This window comes from Topomyia yanbarensis, chromosome 2, assembly GCF_030247195.1.
Source record: "Topomyia yanbarensis strain Yona2022 chromosome 2, ASM3024719v1, whole genome shotgun sequence".
NCBI classification, from domain to species: Eukaryota; Metazoa; Arthropoda; class Insecta; order Diptera; family Culicidae; genus Topomyia; species Topomyia yanbarensis.
In genome coordinates this window covers 438,082,718-438,095,952 of record NC_080671.1, presented here as the reverse complement: position 1 = coordinate 438,095,952, position 13,235 = coordinate 438,082,718, and the positions used below count along the sequence as shown (strand labels likewise).

General features: G+C 42.4%; 2 protein-coding genes across 11 annotated transcripts in view; one reads left to right on the top strand and one right to left on the bottom strand.

Moving 5' to 3' along the window:
• The window catches only part of LOC131685570 (G protein-activated inward rectifier potassium channel 3-like), a 432,523-nt gene that overhangs the window by 116,885 nt on the left and 302,403 nt on the right, over nt 1–13,235 (bottom strand). The window lies entirely within an intron of this gene.
• LOC131685571 (serine/threonine-protein phosphatase 2B catalytic subunit 3-like) overlaps nt 1–13,235 on the top strand; it is a 249,870-nt gene that overhangs the window by 29,111 nt on the left and 207,524 nt on the right. The window lies entirely within an intron of this gene.

Below are 13,235 nucleotides of genomic sequence, written 5' to 3'. Positions count from 1 at the left end.
TAGTCTGAAGAACCTGCAAGCTAAACTGGGAGGCCAGCCGTCCGATGCTAACGAAATCGATCATCGACCGACTACGACGAGTGGCCGTATATAGCTTTCTAACTAGTTGAAACCAGGTTCCGAGCCTTGGCCAAAATGCGAATTTGCAACAGGGAGGTCATTCGTCTTCTGTTAAGAGCAAAGCCGTCGCTTCTTCTACTGGCATTAGGAGATTCTATTTAGAAACTTAGTCCAGCCTTTTATTTTTCTGACCTGATTTAGTGAGCGACGAAAATCAACTGATCACCCAATCTCCCGAGAGGTATGATGAGGGGAATCGTACGGAGTGAGCGTACCTCCTTCGCCTGTCTTCGATTACCGATTCTTTCTAAGTAAAATATGCAGTTTGAGGGCACTCCACTGATTTGGGGAATTCAAGTATTGGTTTCTTGAGTTACGAAGAGTCCAAATTGATCTGATCTGCAGGAATGATCGAGTGTAATAGCGACTTTAATGGATTTTTCGTAAGTTTGTAAGTCAACACTATCCTATAACCTCAGAAAACAGACGTCCATCTCGATCGTGAAAGCTGTGTAAAAATTAACAGCTCCGCTGTGGTTGTGTCAGGACTCTCCGTTATTCCGAGAATCGTATATTTACGCTTTAACAGCAGGCGCAAATTAGTTATTAGGTAAATTCATTTAGTGCGCTTTACGCTTGACCTCATCTCGAATACTACACAATTCACATTTAATAAATATATACGATCCGAGAACCAAAAGCAGCCATATTTCCCGTCCTGCTCTGTTAAATCTGACAGTTATTCATTTATACGCTGCCAACTACAGACTGGCTAGTCGATGTGTACGGGCAACCATCATACCGGCAGGGTTGCCAAACCTACGGCTACATCATCATCCTCCCCCTGATGTATTTTGCAACCAGTCAAGACTAGACGTTCACTTCCTTCAACATCGACCACTCGGATCCATCCTTACCTTTATCGAGCCATTTTGACTACCAGATTTTCTAAAAAACCGCTGAGATGGATTTGTCCGACGCATCTCGCGCGATCTCAGTCTGGGTACTAGCGGTACTTCCAGTTTCTTGACACCACTTAAACTTCCGAGCAGGAACTGATTTGGTATGACCGTCTCCGATTCCTCCGAGTTAATCAGCACCCGCCTCCACGACCATCGTCCAACTACTTGTCCAAGTACATATACTCGCATTTTTTACTGAGCACACTGGGGAGCTCCTGAACATTGCCTAATGGTCAATTTTGTTGACGCCTTACTGAATGTTGTTGACAGTCTCTGGTAATCTACAGATGCATTGCCCGAATTGCGAGACAGGTAAACAGAACGATACAACTCTTCACATTCGACCTCCTGAATCACACCAGCAGTGATCCAAAATAATTCTGTATGGGTGAATGGACGAAGGGTAGCAAGCTGAGCTGCAGATAACGAAACCATCAGTCGAATTTATGGATGAGCTCCTCGGATTTTACATAATTCTCACACTCAAGAAATTGATCTCTTTATAGGCCGAGGTCTCGGGATCATATATACCTGTCGTATGCGCGAAGATTTCAGTCGATCAGAAGCAGTGCTATAGGATGATCTTTCGGCAATGTTATAGGATACCGCGGATCAGCAGGAAGATGTTTAGATTTTCTGACCAGATTACATTGATGAAGCAATCCGCGATCATCCAACATCGGCACGTCACTACCGGTGACTTTCTCAGCTCCAGTGGTAGAGATATATTTCTTGTAAGCGCTACCACTTCATCAGTGTACACCACATACTGGACTTGCTTAAAAATGATTTGCCTAGCAGCCAGAAACGCTTCTTGCTCGTTTTGTCCAGATTGCTTACAGGACTCGAGCGGTGTTCAGGAAACTGTTCACGGAAGCTATCATACGATGCAATCTCTCCCAACGGGAGAAACGGTTGTAAGCGATCACCTGAAGAAACACGGACGGACTCATTTTCTCGGTAGATGCATGGCCGAAATAAACTCGATCATCGTTGTCAACCTTCGCCAGAAGTTATGGGAATTCTTGTTGACTTCATCATCCCAAACTGCGCTAGTTCTCCATAGGTTTTTTTATAAGCACCTTATCGTGGATCAAGAAGGGTGTCAACATTCCTCAGGAATCCAAACAGTGTCAACACATCTTAGAATCTGCCGTTTCGTTGGTCGAATAGCTTCAGTGATTACGTATTCGCCTATTTGTGTAGAGAAGCGCAATTCATCTGTCCGAAGCACCCACAACATTCCCAATACTCGTTCGGTAACCGCAACTCCTATTGAGCAGAGGTATTGAAGTGCACGGTCTTTGGCTCACCCAGTTGATCAAGCATATTTTCATTGTTTGGGCGCCATCTACGCAATGTCAATGGCGAACTTCTGCTGCTACCTGCTGTTGTTCTTCTTCACCTCCGAAGCTGTCAAGATACTGATCGACATAGTGGCTGTCGGTTATACCCTGCACGGTTCACGGAAATTTCTCGGAATGCTCCGAATCGCAGCCAGTGTGTATCGACTTTTCGTATACGAACCTGGTGAAATATTTCTAGAATGTCGGACCTCGCGGCCACTTGGTACAAGATACCACATCCAGTGCGGATTCGATCTCGCTAACTCATCTTCTGTCGCTCGATGTGCGTATCCCTTCTCGCTATATTCTCGAATGTGACGAAAAAACGTTCGACGTTCAAAGCACTTCCAACGGCACACCGCCATAGGATCGCTGTTTGGAATTTGTCGATAACATCTTGCTTCAATAACAGTCTTGTTTCTCTCTAAAAGACAATCCGGCACTTGAAAATTCGCTGGCTCGATCGCAAAAACTGATTCATTGCAACTCGCTGTTAGAATTTCAATAAGACTCCAGTTTTGCTATACGACTTTTTGAAATCAGTAAAAAAAAATATTATTCCTAGGATATTAATGAATTCATTGGCGTTTATTCAATCTGGGATTGACACAAAACAGACTGTACTTATCGCCAATTTGTATTACAATTTCGTTTCAAAATATCCCCAGAATATTGTTCAAACTTGATGAAAACTAGTCCCAATTGACCCACTTTTGAGTTATCCACTACAATAACTGTGATATCATTAGCGTAAGCAATAAAAAGATCCGATGGGTCATTGCGAACATCAGTTTGTTTCTCCAGAAGTGATGGAAGGTATAAATATAACAAGTGCATTCCAATCGGAACACCTTGTCGTACTGTTCACTGTATATCCAATTTTTTGGTTACACAGTCGTTGACCATTTTCCATTATTTTCCGTACGTATATTTTTTGGAGATTTTCGGAGGCAAATATTTGTCTATCTGCAATTTACTATTCGATTTGATGAAGCTAAATTCGATATTGTTACGGATCAACACTTCGTACATAGGTTTAAATTCTGTACAAAACAATAAATTCCATATCTCAACGTAAAGTAAAGCTTTCTACCACGTGAGAAAAAAAGGCGCAAACCGACAGCTAGTCCAAACTGAAACGTAAACGTAACCCCCTGAACTGAAATCCGTCCAACTGGCATGAATCTGCGTTGTGCTAAAATATCTATCGAACTTACCGTCGCCAATTTTTACATTTTCCTGGCCAGATATTTTATTGTACTAATTCTTAGGAGCAAATATGCAAACATGTTTTAACGCAATCCAATCACTGTAAGCCGAGTTTTCAACGAAATAGTGTAACATCCTGTCAAATTAATGCACAATAGCTCGCATACCATAATCATCAAATTTTATTTTTAAGTCACATATTTTACCTAGTGTACTAGCGGTTCTATTATTTTAAGGATCCATAAATTTTGCTGTTTATTTTATCCCATATAATTTTCCCAATGATCGGCGACTTGTCTAGTACAAAAGTCATTTGAGCGTATTTACGCTCGCCTAGTCGTCATTTCGGCGAGTAGAATGTGTTTAGCGGGAAAGCACCACTCGCATTTCGTTGCTTTGAGCAACTTGCTAATAAGAAAAAAATTAATGGAATATTTTCTCATACAAAAAACGATAACCGATATGCTGAATCATATCTAGTTTTGACGGAAATAATTAGGGATAATAAAAATTATTTAATTGTTTCAATTTTTTCGAAAATAAATCAAACCCCATTTGAAATGTCAAAAGATTCGCATTATGCGTGCCGACATGTGCTCGAATCTTTCAATTGCACCGCAAAACGCATTTTTCTTTTACCCCAACCACCAGTGGTTTTAGGTTTTATTCCGGACAATCGCTAAACGACTGTGCTGTACGGCGGCGGTAGCGAACGCAGGCAAGCCGGAAAACGCATAAAAACGGCTTTTTCACGCCACGCTTGACTGATGGATGGTGGTTGAATTGTTGAAATGACTTTCCAACGCCCATAATAAACCATGGTCCGGTGCCACCAGCCCATTACCACCACTACCACCACGCTGCTGCTACGAGAATGGTACAACGCAAAACAGTGATGAATTTGCGGAGGAAATGCGAGTCCGCGGTGCCATTTGCGTGGTGACTCCACAAGTGCTGTAGTACGGGAAAAATGGCAATGGGAAACCCGTCCAACCTCGATCCTCAATCGACTGCTAAACGGGCGGGACGCCCGTCAGGCTCAGGGTCAATCCTTTTCGATTTTTTTTCGCTTCCCCTTTCCACACCCTTTTTCACAAACCATTACTATGAGAAATACTTTCCCTGAGACTTCAACGTCGGATTAAGCCTACCACGTTCGATAGAAAACCTACTTTGTAAATCGGCTCAACGCCTACTTGTGCAAATGCCGAGAAGTAGCACACCAGGTCCGGTGGTGTTTGGAGTGGAACACATGTTCGACAGGTGCTCGAATGTTCTGAAAACGGACAAATGTCAAAGGTCGATTCCGTTGCTTTGAGCGTTGTTAGACCGATGGAGAATTATGAATATTGGTTGGTTCCATGAGGGCGATGTTTTACTACTAAGATTAATTATTATAAATTCCAATAATGCGTCGTGAAACAATTCAAAGTTTTTGGAATGTAGGAGTAAACATATTCAATCGATTTGATAAAATAAAACTAACGTATCTAAATGTTATCGATAACGAATGTACTTCCATTTAGTTCTTGAGGCTCTACCGCGTTCAACAAGGTACATTTGATAAAAATTCATTGGTGAATAATAGAGATATATACTTGAGAAAATGATATTTGATATAAATTACAAAATTACCAAGAGCCCCAACTTCTCATATCCTGACTAAGGTCACATTTGATTGCTGAGATATATATTTAGAAGACTACAAACAGCGTCTGATTTGAGACGTGAATCAGATGTATTATTAAAAATAAGGGGATTTGGAAAACAAAATATCCCAAATCCCTAGCTTCCCTATTTTTCAAGAAAGTAACATATTTCTAATCAAATACTATGATTGTTTCCGTTCACTATAATATAATTTTCTGAGAGCTAGCTCAAAATTGAATAGGATTTGAAGTGTTCGTGCTGCATACTGACAGCCCGAGAAAAAAATGAGAATGAGTATTTGCAGACCCCTCGCTTGCTGTGATTGTTCGAGAAATTTCTCGACGCGTCGCCGTTACGGAAACAGTAAAGAGGGAAAGGACATTTTTGGCGCGTGTGTGCAATATAAAATGGCGGTGCGTGCGCGTTTCATCATCAAAGTTTTGTGAGCCGTTCAAGTGAACAGTTGTTATATTACTAGTTACTATATTTAAAGTAAAAATGTTTTAAGTTATTAAATAGAAGCATCGAAAGAAGTTAAGTGGTTTCAATCGCAATTCGACCCTCCGAACAAGTGTCCGCTAGGTTCCAGAGTCCACTTCCCAAGTTCTAGAATTTACAGTCCACCTCTGAACATGGTCCTAACGAACCGGATCTAGTGGAACAACTCAAGGAGGGTCGTTTGCATCGCTTCTAGTAGTGCAAAATGTGTTGAAGTTAACAAATTTAATAGACGCGGCCATATTGGTGAAAAAAGTGAGCTAGATACAAGACGCCATTTTGGTGAAAAAATGTGGTGATAGAAAAGGCGCCATTTTTGAAAAAGTAGTGAAGTGAAGTTTCCGCCACGAGGACACCCTTCCCCCAGGCACCGTGTTTATAGACTTGGCTGTAATCCGTGTTTGGTTCGGGCATAAGGTCCGATAAGTGCTGGTGTCCCTCTGGCAATGCCAAAAAATACTCTGGAAGCTTCTGCTAACGAATCCGGAAGCAGCACTGCACTTGGGCAGTCAACCGTTTCGTCAACTCCAGTCAGTAATAAGGAAAAGAAGAAGCAGAAGTTGCAGGAAAAAATCGACAGGATGGAGCAGATTGAACTACTCGTCCACCGCCGTGGTCAGGCAAAAGGTAAGGTGACAAGAATTTATAATACTATATGCCCCAATGAGAACGATGAAGTCGTTCAGCTAAGCGAAGCTCAAATCCGGGTGTTCATGAAGAAGCTGGAAACAGCTCAAAAGGAGTACCTTGCTATTCATGAAAGCATCCTTGGCTTAGCAACGGCGGATACCCGAAAAACTCAGCCAACACTACGAAGAGTTCGACGAACATTATGATACGGTGGCCATCTTGCTCGAAGAGCAACTGATCGCTATGAATACCGCTCCAAAAGCAAATGCAAACCATAACTCGTTGAATGCTTCCATGCTTAATCAGGGTCCAGTCATTGTGCACCAACCTTTAAGAATGCCGATTCCTTCTTTCGATGGTCGATACGAAAGTTGGCCAAAGTTTAAAGCCATGTTTAAAGATCTGGTCGACAAGACACCCGATTCCCCAGCAGTGAAGCTCTACCATCTGGATAAATCATTGATGGGTAGTGCTGCTGGCCTAATTGACGCTAAAACCATCAATGAGGGAAATTACGCCCATGCATGGGAAATCCTAGAAGAAAGGTATGAGAATAAGCGTCACACGATTGATACTCACATCCACGGACTATTGAATCTCAAGAAGATGGTAAAAGAGAATCATGGTGAGCTGCGTAGCTTGGTAGATGAGTGTACCAGACATGTGGAAAGCCTTAAGTTTCTGCAACAAGAGTTCACAGGAATATCGGAACTGATTGTGGTTCATCTACTCGCTGCCGCTCTCGATAAGGAAACCCGAAGACGCTGGGAGTCCACCGTAAGACAAGGTGAACTACCTAGCTACAATCAATTGTTGGAATTCTTGAAGGAACAGTGCTTCATACTGGAGAGATGCGATAGCTTGAATCCAAAGCAACCCACAATTCAACCTAAGCCTACAACGAAGCTAAGTCAAAAATCGTACGTTGCAGCTGCTTCCGAGCATGATTCAAAACCCGAGTATAAATGTGATTTTTGTGGGAAGGGCCATCAAAATTTTACTTGCTCAGAATTTAAAGCGTTGTCGATGCAGCAGAGACTATCTAAGGTAAGAGAGCGGAACGTTTGCTTCAATTGCTTGAGGAAGGGGCACCAGAGCAAGGATTGTCCTTCTGATAGAACATGCTCGAAATGTAAACGCCATCACCACAGTCTACTACACGCAGACGAGCGTTCCAAATCAACGGTGGAGGAACAGAAGGTGACTCCACAATCAACCCAAAATCCAGTTCCAGAGACCAAACCTCAAGATGAAGTCCAGCTGACATCCGCCAGTTGTTGCAACCAGAAGATGATAACTTTGCAAGTACTGCTCCTCACAGCAGTGGTGGATATAATGGATCAAAATAACAAAGCCCACCCCTGCAGAGTTTTATTAGACAGTGACAAGTGACAAGTCAATTTGATTTCCAAATCCATGGTGGAGACTTTGGGCTTGAAACAGTTTCCATCGAATGTCACTGTGGCAGGAGTCAACAGCACGAGAACCCATGCTTCAACCGGTAGCGTGGTACAAATTCGTTCAAGGTACTCCAGTTTCAGTGCCAACGTCAAGTGTTTAGTTACTGAAAGTGTTACGGCAGAACTACCAACATCAGTTGTAAGCATTGGTACCTGGGAACTGCCCCATGGAATACAAATTGCGGATCCTACGTTCAACCAGACTGGGAAGGTTGATCTGAATCTGAAGTTGCTGCTGCCTGGTGAGATTCAGTTGGCGGAAAATCTGCCAATGCTACGTGAGACTCGGTTTGGCTGGGTCGTTGGTGGCGTGTGTGGTGGCGGTAACATTGCAGAAGCTGTCATCCATTCGCACTCAGTCACTCTCCAAGAATTAAGTGAAGCCGTTCGACGATTCTGGGAAGTCGATGAATACGAGAGTGATACGCAAAAGCACAGTGAAGAAACCGAGTGTGAGCTTCACTTTCAAGAAACACACCGCCGAGATGCAACTGGGAGATATGTAGTTAAATTGCCCCTCAAGGAGTCGATCGTCGAACTCGGCGATTCTCGTTCGCTGGCATTAAGAAGATTTTATGCATTAGAGAGAAAGCTTGCACAGCAGCCCGATTTGAAAAGGCAGTACGTCGAGTTCATGAATGAGTATGAAGAGCTCGGCCACTGCAAAGAGATAAGGGAAAGTGAGGATCCAGTTGACATAAAAAGGTGGTACCTACCCCACCACGCTGTTCTGCGTTCATCGAATACAACTACTAAATGCTGTGTAGTTTTTGATGCTTCCGCCAAAATAGCTGGTTTGGCGCTCAACGATGTAATGATGGTAGGTAATTTGAATCAAAATACATTAATTTCAATTGTCCTGCGCTTTCGATTCCCGCGCTACGCGCTAACAACCGACGTCGCAAAAATGTATCGACAAGTCCTTGTCGACAAGCAACACTCCCCACTTCAGCGCGTGTTCTGGAGAGATGAGCCATCAAGCCCTATGAGAGTGTTGGAGTTAACAACCGTCACTTACGGTACAGCATCTGCGCCTTTCCTGGCCACACGAGCACTCCAGCAGCTAGCCAGTGCCGAGAGAAAAAGATTCCCAATAGCAGCCAGGATAGTTGAAGAAGATTTTTATGTGGACAATGCCCTGTTCGGCTCTGATGATATTTCTCATGCAACAGAGGCACACAAACAGCTGACTAAGATGTTGAAGTCGGGTGGATTCGAGTTGCATAAGTGGGCTTCAAACTGCCCAGAGCTGCTGCAAATTATCCCGGAAGCTGATCGTGAAGAGCTTACCTGTATTGGAGGATCCGGAAACAATGAGGTCATCAAGGCATTGGGATTGCTGTGGGATCCCACAATGGACCAGTTGCTTTTTGTTTCACCATCAGCAGTGCCCTGCGAGCGACTGACAAAGAGGCAAGTGCTTTCGCTAGTCGCGAGTATGTTTGATCCGACTGGAACTGCTGCGCCTGTGGTTCTTATAGGAAAATTGTTGATGCAGCGAATCGGGGAAAGAAGAGTTGGATGGGATGAACCAATACCGACCGATTTAGTGAAAGATTTCGAAGACTTGCTGGAAGCAGTGTGTGATGTCAATATGATCCGAATTCCGCGTATGGTGGTGATAACAAATGCTTCTGCTTATGAGCTTCATGGTTATGCAGATGCATCCCAGTTTGCGTATGGAGCTTGTGTGTATGTTAAATCCATTGTCTCTGGAGAACCTCCAGTAGTGCGATTATTGTGTGCCAAATCTAAATTAGTCCCGAAGTCAGTTCTTACGATTCCACGCAAAGAGCTTTTGGCTGCTCGTTTGCTGCACCGTTTAGTAAAGAATATTCTGGAGGTACTGCATCTTTCCTTCAGAAAAATAGTGTTGTGGTCTGATAGCCAGGTGGTCCTTGTCTGGTTGAAGAAGAAACCCGATCAACTAGAGGTGTTTGTGAGAAATCGGATCAGTGAGATTGATTCTAAGGTTGATTGATTATCTTATTCCGAAAATGTCAATATTTTAGGTTATAGAGATATCTTAACTGGAATTCGCCATCTTGGTTTTCAAAATGGCTTCATACATTGATTTTCGTCATCTACTTGTCAACCCCATTTCGAAAATATCCAACTTTTATTAGTAACAATTAGCTAAGAATCTGTTAAATTGTATACAACTTCATACTGTACTATGCGTATACAAACTTTTTTACGAACATTTGAAAAACAATTGCGATGAATGAAACCAGAAAGGTTCAATTGCACTGTTAAATGAATCTAATTGGGTTACGTTCACGTACATCAGAAAACCATTGGAACGATTGGAACGTAGTTGATGCTGGTATATTTGCAGTGTCAACAGAAACAATAAACTTCAACAATTAAATTATAATAAATTAAATTCAGTTAAAAACGCGGGCCCCCAAAACAGACCCGAGCCACATGGTAGTAGCCTCCCCTGACCCCCCCCCCCCCTCTCATCGGGCCTGTGTATTAGTAACCGAATAAAAGCATCAAATTAGGGTGTTGAATCCTTTTTGACCTTATTAGGGAGGAAGCCGACCCCAATTTGTCAACTTTTTTCCTAGTGCATGTAGGGTTTCAAGACTATTTTTCCTTGAAAACGATGGGATTAAAGAACACAAAAAACCTTATTTCATAAAGATAGATGCTTTCCTTCCAGTGCTGGAAGCTGCTCGATTGTTACCTTCCAATGGTCAAAAAAAAATTCCTAGAATATTTACAATAGTCCAATTGCGTGGAAAACTTAGCCAAAGATAGTATAAACTGATGAGTTTTATCAGTTTTTAGTAATATTACAACACAACGAAGATACATGAAATATTCATTTTCCATCGTTAACGTAAACTGTTCCTGGCAGCACTGCCCCATCGGAATCCAATCAGACTAATTGCAATAACTTCAGTTCCAGAGCTGATCCCTGTAACTGTTAATACTCAAACAAAAGGCAATAGTCACATTTATTAACCTTACTTGTTTTTGTGAGCAAATGTTGTCTCAATTAAAAGTTAAACCTGTTTAAAAACGTTGTTTTCCATAAACAACATGGGTGTATGAAGGGGTCAGTTGATCGACTTTCAATCGATGGAAGGCAAACAAAATGTCAGCTTAACAACAAATCTGAAATACTCTTGTTAATTTTTGGATTAATATTTGAGAAAACTGTTTCAGAAGTCGCTCTAATCAATGGCTTTCAATTGATAATACGATAACAGTGTAAAAAGCACGATTACAATAAACAAATTACCTAAATCCAGGGCCAGCTGAGATCTGTTTCTATATAGGAGGGGCCATTGTTTTTCAACGACACGTTTTTGCCATACAGTGACTGGTGCCTGGCGGTGATTGGTGGTAAGAGAATGCTTGTTTACTCTCCTCTGGTTGTTTACTCGTGTTTTTGTTTAATGAGATTTAAGAGTTGGTAGTTGGTTTGGCCACCGCATGTGTGGTGTGTACTAGCGAGAAAGTTTATTTTGTGTGGTGCTTTCGTGCAAAGCCAAAGTTCAACCATAGGCGAGCGGTAAAATTGATAGCTAAAGGAATCACGGGAATGTAATTAACTTTAATTAACAACGCTAATCGAACAACTATTACTGGTTAATTTGGTTTTCGGTGTTTTCGATCCGATGCATTGATAATATTCCAACGGAACGACCAGTAACAGCTATTACTCGGTAAATATTTCCAAGTATAATATGTCGGCTCAGTTTACCATTGTCCTACACCGTAAGATTAAATATTGAAACCGAAACAGCGAACCACTAGCAGGAGGTGGCCAATATAAAAATTTAGGGAAACTTTCCCCCGCTGGTTCTAACCAGCAGCGTGGCTCAGCAATTCTGTTCCCTAGCGAATTACGACGCTTTTCCGCAGGACAACGAAACAGACACACAAAAAAACCTAAAATTTTCATCCGCATTTTCCAACTGCAGTGGCAGCGTTACTGGCTGCCAGCATCCCATACGGCGAGCGATGTCGCATACCATCCGTCCCAAGTAGGTTACTGTCATAATTCGAAATTGTTGTTTATTTATTTATTACACACATACACGTGTGCTGTCCCCGGTCCGATCCCGTTCGTCGGGCAGTAAAGCGAAACCAAGCGAAGAATAGAGGAAAATCTAAGATCCGTCGCCATGGGCGACGCGCCACCCAACGGCCCGGCAGCCTGTTATACGGTAAAGTGGGTCCAGCTGTGAGTGAAGTGAAGGCCCTCTGTGTCCGAACCGAATGGAACTGCCAGCATGCACTATTGTACACCGGCTCTGCCATGTGTCCCATCAGTAGGCGATGAAAAATCGTTGTTCGCAGTTTGCTCGCCTGCAGTTAGGTTTTTTCCTTTATTAGGGTGATGGGACATATTTTAGGCGTAGCAAGCGTAATGCGTTCACAGTACAGTGGCAAAAGAAGGAGGGTAGAGTTCAGGGTGCGTCACCCTGTGGTTCTAGTTCATAGTAGAGTGCAACACGAAACGACACGTTCTCCGTTGTTTATCTTCTTTTGCTTCTACTAGTGTTGCATTTTAGTTTACTGGGTGGTGGTGGCCCTTAGTTTCAGATGGCGTCACCTTTTTGCTGTGGTGAATTTTAATCTAGAGCCAGTGCATGTGCTGTTTCGTTTTGAAACCATTTCTAAAATAAAGTATCCATAGAGGTTTATGAAATGGCACAATAAGCTAGATGAAAAGCGGAAAACTGCAAAACATATAGATTAAGGGGATTTGCGGTGATTTTGATACTATATTTGAACTGAATAAAGAGAGGCTTTGGAATGCTGTAACTGTTTCTGAAAATGGATCATTAAGTCGTTCGCAGATTTTGGACTGTTGTACGTAAAATGATTATGATATTGAACCATTAGGGCACACCTTTAGTTTGACCATCTTCAGTACCGTCTTTACGCATGGGCACACTGGGCCAGGGCCAGGGGCCCCGCACTTAAGATGAATATAAAATCCTTCTGTAGACTATATTTCAAAGAAAAGTCGCACTCAATTGTTCATTACTTTTTAATATGTGGGTAACAATAGACCAGTAGCAACTCGGAATCGCACATTGTACTGTATTCCAGGTGATCAAGATGTTTAAAAAGCATCAGAGCAGCAGGAAACGAGGCACTGCATGACTATTGAGCCAATTCAAGCGTCAATCAAACATTTCGATTCAAGTTTCAATTTATTTTCAACAACAGCAATGAAACGTTTGGTACACCCTCTATAAAAAGTTTGGAAGTCACCGGACATTAGCCAACCAACCAGAAAATCTTGTTTGGCTAGCGATCTGTGGATGTGGCAAAATATTAATTATATTTCTTCGTTACATCTGAGTCTGTCAACGGAAAAATCCACTTGGAAGCGTCCAAAAGAGACTTCTCGAGGTCTTACGAAGAATCAACACTTTTTGGTCGGATTTGGC